Here is a 10,129-nt window from a genome sequence, read left to right as displayed (position 1 = left end):
TCCAGGTGAGAAAACACTCCACCCTGATGGCATGATGGGTCACCAGACGCCAGGTGATGATTCCCCCTTTCTTCCTCCCCACCACCTTCCCGCGCTCCCCTCCTCCCCCACCACCACTGACGCCACTCAGCAAAAAGTGGAAGGGTCGAGCTGCACCATCATGAGATAAATATTATAATGATACAAAATGCAAAGAGGAGAAATTGTGGACAAAATATTTATAAGTAAACATTTTCCATAAGTATTGGAGTAAGAGAGTAGGAGGAAGGAGCGGGCGGCGCGTCACGACCTCTGAAGGCAAACTGCTTGGTCGTTGTGGCGAGGACTCGAGTGTTTCCTCGGACTACCTGCAGCATTGTCATCATCTCTGGCAAGAGTTACCAATCATTACAGAACAAAGATATAATTTCAACAACTTTTGAACGTCTCTTTTAGAAGTTATTAGCGATTTCAAGGACGTGTTTCCATGATTCTAATGAGAGTTTAATGTGGATTCTCCATGATTACTGAAAGAAAGACATCATAACATTATCTCTGTGAGAAAACAAACACTAAGCGTGTTGAGGGGCGTGATACATCTATCTGTACCATATTTCTTTTGAATGCAACATTAAATAGAGTTTTGTACAATATGGGTTCTCACTGACTCTTGGAGAGAAGCTTCTACCACCAGATAATCCTTGCCACGTCCAAACGTCCCACAGATATTAATTTTAGATATACGAGGCGAAAGTGATGATGGTGGTGGTGGTCTTGATGGTGGTGTCAGCCTCCCCAGTGGGCCTCCGTCGCCAGGGGATCAGGTCATCTCTATGTGGGGAGAAGAGCGGGGGACGGGGAGGGGATAAGGCGCCGCCCTCCACTCTTGCCTCACCGCGGAGGACGTCTGACCGCAAGTACTGACCTGAAGCGTGTGTGCTGTATTGGTATTGAGAAACCTAGGAGATCCGTGTGACCTAACAAGCCTAAGTGGAGAAAGAGGAGGAGGAGAAGGAGGATAAAGTTAAATTATCATATTCTGATCTTTTCCTGGTGATACTTCAAGTACTTGCATGAGACAAAGCGGCAACTGATCCCTATGATGGAAAACTACAAAGGATTCAAACAACAAGCAACAACAACAAAAAGAAAACAAAAAAAAGGAAAAGAAAACTCGAGGCTCCAAAACATATTGAAAACATCTGAACAAGGAATTAAAATGGAATCCTCCACGATGATAAAAAATAAAATAATAATAACACACAATGGAGAGAGAGAGAGAGAGAGAGAGAGAGAGAGAGAGAGAGAGAGAGAGAGAGAGAGAGAGAGAGAGAGAGAGAGAGAGAGAGAGAGAGAGAGAAATGGGAATTTGTGAGAAGCGTCGGGCTGGTTTACTTGATCAGACAGACACGGCCGCTCCTCACAACTTGTCCTGGCTGCTTCTGTTGTGTCTCAGACTCTCATGTTTCATAATCAAGTATCTATTGACGACTGTTCGTAAAGACTCCACATTCCACCGCCGCCGCCCGGACGCTCGCCGCGCACCTCCCCAGCCACTGCCCGACCACCATGTTTTATTAATACGGTCATCCTCACGCCCGCCTGCTGCCTACTCAACCCGGCGGCAGCCTAATGGTCGCTGGAGATTGCCTTGCCTCAGCCAGCTTTAGTGATGTTCGTGGTCACCAAGTGTGTGTGTGTGTGTGTGTGTGTGTGTGTGTGTGTGTGTGTGTGTGATGAATGTACAAGCGCCGTCTGTTTATCGTTACCCCCAATCATGTGCCTTGTTTTCAAGACAACAGCACGAGACTCGCTATCCATCATGTTCACTGCTTCTTGCCATGCTTTTCTTCCCGCAAACTCGCGACGGATACACATCACGCGAGCCCCAGCACGCCCATGGTCATGAGCACGCCGTGACCTGACCCGCCCGCACGCCACACCATTCTTTTCAAGGCGGACGAGACCAACATGCAAATGAACCGATGCTTATCTTGGCCGAAATTAAGAACCCGTCAATTCCAAAGAGAAAATATATGTAACTTTATATACAACCTGAATAAAGGTAAGTAGCTGCTGATATTACCACGAAAATGCAAGGGTTTCATGTGTTTCCCTACAGTGATTAAAAATATATGACACTCCATGAAAACACAAGTTGTACTCCACTGTGCAATATACCTAGTATGGTAAACGAAGAACTACGAGAAGGGGAAGGGCTAGAAGTGAGCGAGAGTGAGGAGGACAGGAGAGGAGAGCGTGAAGGGCCTCAGTAGGGGAGATGATAGTGTCGGGGAAATCTTGCATAACAATATATCAAACATGTGAACGTAGTGCCTCCCATCAGACCAGGAAAAGATTGTCCCGATTACTGGACACGTTCAGCGATAGTCTCAATTCATTAATCTTATGCACTACGTAAACAAAGCAAATCATAAAGAATCGGAGACTTATGGAACTAAGAAAAATGAACAAAGAAAAAAAATGACAATAAAGCCAAGAATTTGACTACAGCACAGCCTCGCCTCCCTCACGACCGCAACCATTAGCGACGGCTATTGGCGCTTACCCGTCGACACACAAACCCTTCACCCTCTCCGCTACCTCATCCATCTTGCAGTCCTCTCCCGCCGTCCTCCAGGCCCCAGCTGACCCAAGAGAGCCGCCGAAGGAGGACCCTAGACATTTTGGGAGGCTTCCAATAGCGAACCCTTGCTGAGATACCCCTACGGGGAGCACGGCGGGGCCTCCTCCCAGCCACTCCCGCGGTAACTCGAGGAGAGAAGGGTCATGTTTACCAGCAATTCCGAACACTTGGTGGCTGGCGGGGACAGAACGGCCATTCACGTGATGTAAGAAGAAGGAGGAGAGAAAGACACAAACTGTTTACGACATTCTTGGCATATCTGAGGCGGTGGAGGCGTCGTTGGGATTAACTGACACAAGAAGGATGAACATTCTTAGTGTGACCGCAACAAAGGCTGACAAAACCTCTCTAATTGCTCGATAAGGAGACAAACGCTGGTACATTACGCAGTACAAACACGCATCGCTTTACCGATTTACCTCAGCGCCCTCACACCTACCTTACTCACCCTTATCCCTCAGCACAGCCATCACTCGTCCCTCACATCTCCCATACTCACTCTCACCCCTCGTTACAACCACCGCCACCACCACAACCACCGCCAGCACTCCATCCCTCACTCGTCCTACCTCCGCTCATGTCTTTCCTCCCCCACCTTCGTCTTTCCTTGGCTCGACCGCAACAAAGAACTGAGTCTCACTTTCTAGCCTCTGGAGACGCTACAAAGATTCATTCATCTTCGTTCCGCCCGTCTACCTTGTCTTGGGCGAGAGTTACGGTTGTCTTGCGTCCCTCTAATGTCTGTCTCCCCTGCCTCTCTTCTTACTCCTCCCACGTATTTTTCTTTTCTCCGCCCTCTCGTTCACTCAGTCACTTCACTTCACCTACGTACACCTCGGAGCTAATTTTCTAAAGAGAAGGGTCTACATAAAACAACTCGTCTGTTGAACAATTAGGTGATCTGTTATGCTACCTTGATTTACACACACGCACACACACACATGCACATTTTCTCTCTCTCTCTCTCTCTCTTTCTCTCTCTCTCCTACACACAAGGAATTTCATTAAATATTATCCCTCTAAGCAGACACTTGGCAATACAAACAGCTCGCCTCTACCCTTCTGTTGACCGGCGAAGATCGATACATAAATACAGGCGGAGGTGCGGAGGGTGAAGCACTTGGCATTTGGCACCGGGATAGAGTCACCCACGCCTCCTTATGGTGGTCTATTTACACACACACACACACACACACACACACACACACACACACACACACACACACACACACACACACCAGACACACACACACACACACACACACACCACACACACACACACACAGACACACACACACACACACACACACACACACACACACACACACACACACACCACACACACACGTGCACATTCTCTTTCTCTCTCTCTCTATATCTCTCTCTCTGATGTTAAAAACTTAAAAGACATTCCATATCTAAAATCCTACTTTGAATTCTTCGCCTTCTCCTCCTCCTCCTCCTCCTCTTCCTCTCCTCCTCCTCCTCTTCCTCTCCTCCTCCTCCTCCTCCTCCTCCTCCTCCTCCTCCTCCTCCTCCTCCTCCTCCTCCTCCTCCTTCATGCACACAAAAATGCCCAGCCCTCATTCTAATCAGTGCAGGGCAAAGTTGCAAATTTATTTTAATGATATGTGTAGCAGCAACACCCAGCGAGGCAGCAACGAGGCTCACGAGGGTAGGTTCGAGAGCCTCTCCAGACTCAATCAACAGGGAATGAGCGCTATTGATTTAGGGCCTAGATGCGCGCCTCTATAAGGTCGCTGCGGGGCGCGGAGGGTGTGTGTATATTTGACGACGTCCTTCTCAACCCTTCCTGGTGTGTTCGAGATTGCAAAAAGTACGATCGTAGGGGTAATACAGGTGGTGATGGTGGTGATCGTGAAGGACGTGATCGAAAGAAAAAGTATATGGTTCTGCAGGGAAAAGGTGAAAAAAATATGATACTGTGGAATTGTGGTCTGAAAACAGCTGTGAGGTTATTGTTAATTTTCCGTTGTACATGGTGTAAAGGCTAAAAGCAAGGAGAAAAACGAAAGGCAAGAGTGAGGAGACAGAACAACTAGCATGAGGGTAGTAACTAAACCTTCAGTCAATCGGTCAGTTATATTACGTAGCTAAACCACTATCTTGTCCGTCTTTCCTAGCCCCTCACTTGAGGTAGCACACCTGCACCTCGTATACATCCTTCTCTCTCTCCCCTCTCTCCTTCTCTCCCTCCTCAAAGCAGCACGAGGACCCTTCGAACTAGTCTTCACCAGAGTCAACAAAAGAAAACTCCCATCACCAAAGTTTACATTGAGTTCCCGAGGTTTGCTGACGGAGTAACCGACGCTCCAGTTCAGGGAGATGTAGTTGGTGGGCGATTTTTTTTTTTCTTTTAGTTCTGTTTTTTTTTTTTTTTTTTCATTTGGACAGAGGAAAAGGTTTAAAGCTCTTCACGACTGCATTAGTGGGTGTGGAGAGAGAGAGAGAGAGAGAGAGAGAGAGAGAGAGAGAGAGAGAGAGAGAGAGAGAGAGAGAGAGAGAGAGAGAGAGAGAGAGAGAGAGAGAGAAAGGTTTGTTAGCACTTGACCTATGACGATACAACTAAGACTGTCTTTACTCTACACGCATGTGTGTGTGTGTGTGTGTGTGTGTGTGTGTGTGTGTGTGTGTACTCGAAGGGGTAAACAGATGGCCTGGGCCGGCACGAAGGGTATTTGCGTGCACCTCTTCACGAGAACACACGCAAATATTAGTTAACAATTTTTCGTCCCCTACTCAGGCGCCTCAAGGACGGGGACTCATAATGCCAACTAAAACCGATGCCAAAGAGAGGCGGAGAAAACAACTTGATAAGAATACCTATACAACGCGTGGTTTTGGGCAGGCCAGGATACATACTTGCCATCTATGGGAGGAACTGAAGACCACGTACCATAATCATGATGTCCCTGCCCAGCTTTCTTCATCATGACAATTATGGGCAGGTTTTGTTTTCTTCTGAATCTGCGGAGACGACCGAATTTCAAACTCTTCTGAACAAACGACAGAAGCACCTTGCTTTTTTTTTTCTCCTAAAAAAAAAAAAAAGAAAATTCAACCTAAGGAATTGAAGAGGTCTAGTAAATATCCTCACTTCCTTCCCGAGAAAAGCGGAAATTTGACACCATGCTGAGTACCGTGTTGTGTTTTAGTGATAGCGGAGATGCCAAAACGGAATTAAAGACTATGGTGGCATTGATGCACATTTGTTAGGTAGGCACGTACACAAAATGATAGGCTGTGGATGTATTCAATAGGATAGGAATAAGATTATTACTTTAATATACATTGCAGTCTCTCTCTCTCTCTCTCTCTCTCTCTCTCTCTCTCTCTCTCTCTCTCTCTCTCTCTCTCTCTCTCTCTCTCTCTCTCTCTCTCTCTCTCTCTCTCTCTCTATATATATATATATATATAATAAAAAACTGAGTGAGATTACCACTTAGCAATGCATTTGAATTCTCACAGCTATATTTTTTATTACAGGGATTCTTGTAAAGCCTGTTCACTAAAAGCAATAACAAAACAATGAAAAATAGAAAATAGTTACAATAATAGCAATAATGATTAATAATAATAATAATAATAATAATAATAATAATAATAATAATAATAATAATAATAATAATAATAATAATAATAAAACAATAATAATAATAGTAATAATAACTACTACTACAATGTACCATTACTACTACTACTACTACTACTATTACTAACACTAATAATAATAATGATAATAATAATAATAATGGCGGAAAGTGAGGATAATGGGGACGATGATGAAGAGAAAGGACGTAAAGTGTGAAGGCGCACTTGGTCGAATAATGCACGTACGAGCCGCCACAACGTCCTGCATCACCTGACGTCAAGACAAACACGGCTGGAAGTCCATGTAAGGGCGGCACAAACCCCTGAAGGAAGGCAGCAGCAGAGGGCCCGACCTCCACCACCACCACGACCACCACCAAGTCACTCTTGAAACAAGTGGAAATATCGGTTGAGAAAAGGAGAAAAAAAGTAGCAGGAGAATAAATACTGGAAACAAATAAGGTGACAGGATTAAAAGTATCGAAGTATGGAAGGGAAAAAAAACGGAGGGTCATTAAGGGCAGCGAAAGGAGAGGCGTTATCACGAGTGTCCTGGCCGAGATGTTGTAACGAACAAACCTGAACAGAAATAAAACAATGAAAAGTAAGTAACTGCTAACAGGCTTTCTCGGAGAGACGTTAGGGAAACATAGTATGGTGTTCAATAATTAAGGTATTGACTAAAATACCCCCCCCATCCACTACCACCATTTTCATTATAGCCACCGCCATAACCACCACCATCACAATATCAACAATGGCAATGCTGTGGTCACGAGGAGGAGGAAGAGAAGGAAGAAGGAGGAGGAGGAGGAGAGGAGGAGGAGGAGGAGAATCAAACGCTTGGCATTCGAGCCAAAATAGAAATAGAAGACAAAGAAATAGATAGGCACCATATTTGTTAAACATTTCGACATAACATTTGTCTACCTCTTGAGCGCTTAGTCAACAAGCTAATATATATTCATGGCCCACTTCAGCTTCCCACCCGCGTCCGTCCAGCAGAGGAGGAGGCAAGAGTGTTTGCTCGCTCGAGTCCTCCACACGCCTGGAGTTAACACTTTTTTTCCCTCTGATATTTAGCACACTGAAGACTTGCCTCGCTAAGTGAAGGCAGCGGCCTGACATCACAATAACTTGATAACCCACTGCCACATGACCTGTCACTGAGAAGCCTTCCTCAATCTATCACCCTTGTTAATTAATAGTGATGATGAGTAATGATTAGTATTAATGAGACGCGCCCCGAATGTTCAATACAGCCAGCAGCCGGAGAGATACTGGGGAGCGAGCAGGAATTACCAGGCCGTCGTGGAGCGAGGCAGAAGCTCGTTTGTCAAGGATACGGTGACTAGGATAAGTTGGGTCTGTCTGTCTAAAGCTGCAATATACGAGTATTCACTACATGACATATTAATATCTCAGGTTTTGTATAGGTGTTATTAATAATATTCCCGCTTCCTCATCCATTGGGGAAATACGAGCAAGACTAAAGGGATGACATAAGAAAAAACACACGAGATGCAAGACACTAGACATATCGACAAAAAAAATAAAAGGTGTGAATTCTTACGTTAGAATAACAAGGAAAGACCACAAACGTCTATAAAATGTGCAGTATTATATTGCGCTTAAAAGAGCGTCGGGATTTTATGGGTATGTAATAAGAAGGTGACAAAAATTCTCTCTCTCTCTCTCTCTCTCTCTCTCTCTCTCTCTCTCTCTCTCTCTCTGTGTGTGTGTGTGTGTGTGTGTGTGTGTGTGTGTGTGTGTGTGTGTGTGTGTGTGTGTGTGTGTGTGTGTGTGTGTGTGTGTGTGTGTGTGTGTGTGTGTGTGTGAAGGCAGGGACCTCGCACGGTCATCAGCCCCGCCAAGCATTCCTTCAACACACAAAAGCGTCTCAAATCTGGACTCAAGCTCTTAATCATCCCCTCTATTTAGATCTCTTCAGTACAGTGGCATCAATTAGGCCTCTGTTGAATACTGGCTTCAGCAGCGATAAATTCCAGAAGCTTCATGACACAACCCCGCCGCCTCCTGCCTTCGGGGCCAGTGACACCATCTTACCTCAGACTGCCTCTATACATCTCTACAAATTAACTGCTTGATGCTGCTCTGTTATCCCGAAGATTTACAAGCAAGGCAAGGGCACGGGGATCGGGGAGGAGGCGGAACTCTGTGCTAGACTATTAAGATCACTGGCTGGCAAGTAATTTACAAGAATAATAGTCGACAAGAGCAGGGCCGCGGGGTGAGGCGGTGGGAGTCGGGTCAGGGTCGGTATCTCTCTCTCTCTCTCTCTCTCTCTCTCTCTCTCTCTCTCTCTCTCTCTCTCTCTCTCTCTCTCTCTTTTCTCTCTGCTTATATATTTTTAGAGTTCAGATCACAGTGCAAAAAAGAAAAAAAAAAAAAGGAATTACGATGCATGCATACTCAAAATCCATTCACGCTCGACATCTCCATCAGTTCCGGTTTGTTCCTTAATAATCTGAATGTGAGTTGTGCGTTGCCTGATGCGCACCTGCTGCTGGGTTGGGGGTTCCTTCAATAGAGTCCTCTCCCGCTTCTCAACTCCAGTCTTCCGTATAGTTACTGTCGCTTACTTACATTTGACTTTTCTTTCCTTTTTTTCCTATTCTTTCTTTACATCTTTATTTCTTCTTAATTAAATTCCTCCGTATGGTTAGCGCTGCTTACTTATACCTGATTTTTTTTCCTTTTTCTCCTATTCTTTCTTTACATCTTTATTTCTTCTTACCGAGTCTTCCCTGTAGTTGGTGCCGCATACTGGCATTTGACTTTTCTCTTTCCTGTTCCTTCACATCTTCATTTCCTCTTCTCTACGTATACTGAATTGTATCCTTGTTTAGATTCTCCTCATCAAGGATTCAAGGATTCGTATTCTTCAGTCTCCTTGTTATTCTTCGTGCATTCCCTGTACTTGAATCTGCGACCGGCCGCTTCCCAGAGAAACTCATCTCGTCGGCGCCCTCTGCAGGTGTTACATCCGGGTGAGGCGGCGTCACCTTCAGAGGCACCCAGGCACCTCCAAACATCTCGCTTCCCGCTTCGGCCACAGTGAGTGTGAAGGGCGCGGTGGAGGGCGGGCCTGCTAACGACTCAGCTTAATCATTACCACACGAGAAGCGGTAATTAAGAAGGCAATTAAGGGGGCTAATTACACCCGGTGACAAGGTAATTATTCAACCTCTTCGTTGTTAAATTTGATCTCCACCCGAAGGTTTCAGGCGTGTCGGGGGCCGTTTTCTGTCTTGATTATTCGAGGGTACTCCTTTATTTATATAATTATGTTTTACTCCGATTTCATTATATTTTTAAGCAGTTTTTTCTTCTCTCCGTTCCAATTAATTAGCAACGGTACATGATAAGTGGTGAAAGTGGGCAATTTTTCTTTTTTTCTTCCCAGTGGACGAGTGATGTTTTAATGAAACCTAAACCGAAAGAAATTAAACATTTAGAAAAAAAAAACTTTCCTTCCATCACATTTTATTAACAGGGTTTCTTTAGGTATCCGCTGTTATCTCTCGTGTATCAATAGTGATCACCATATTTTCTCAAGGTACAATATTATGAAGAAGCAAAGCGAGAAGGATGTATGGGTAAAACTACACAGGTTAATCTTGTACAGTACCTCCTGATATCACTAAGTTGAGAAGACAAGACGGCATGATTATAATTAATTTAAAACAGTGTCGCAGACTTTCTTCTTGTGGAGATAATCTTTCAACGACTTGAATATGTATGTACATAACAGTATCTAAAAATACTTCGAAAGAGTAACACACACACACACACACACACACACACACACACACACACACACACACACACACACACACACACACAAACACACAAACACACACCACACTC

At 44.9% G+C, this 10,129-nt stretch overlaps 1 long non-coding RNA gene across 2 annotated transcripts in view; it reads right to left on the bottom strand.

Annotated features, from left to right (window-relative positions):
* Positions 1 to 203: 203 nt before the first annotated feature.
* Positions 204 to 10,129, bottom strand: part of LOC135100333 (uncharacterized) — a 62,629-nt gene continuing 52,703 nt past the window's right edge. For both annotated transcript variants that reach the window (XR_010268612.1, XR_010268613.1), the window contains exons 2-3: positions 5,544 to 5,682; positions 204 to 904 (exon numbers count right to left, since the gene is read on the bottom strand). This is a non-coding gene — a long non-coding RNA (uncharacterized LOC135100333). The remainder of the gene's footprint in view (positions 905 to 5,543; positions 5,683 to 10,129) is intronic.

Source organism: Scylla paramamosain, chromosome 5 (genome assembly GCF_035594125.1).
Source record: "Scylla paramamosain isolate STU-SP2022 chromosome 5, ASM3559412v1, whole genome shotgun sequence".
NCBI lineage: Eukaryota > Metazoa > Arthropoda > Malacostraca > Decapoda > Portunidae > Scylla > Scylla paramamosain.
This window is presented reverse-complemented; position numbering and strand designations above follow the sequence as displayed.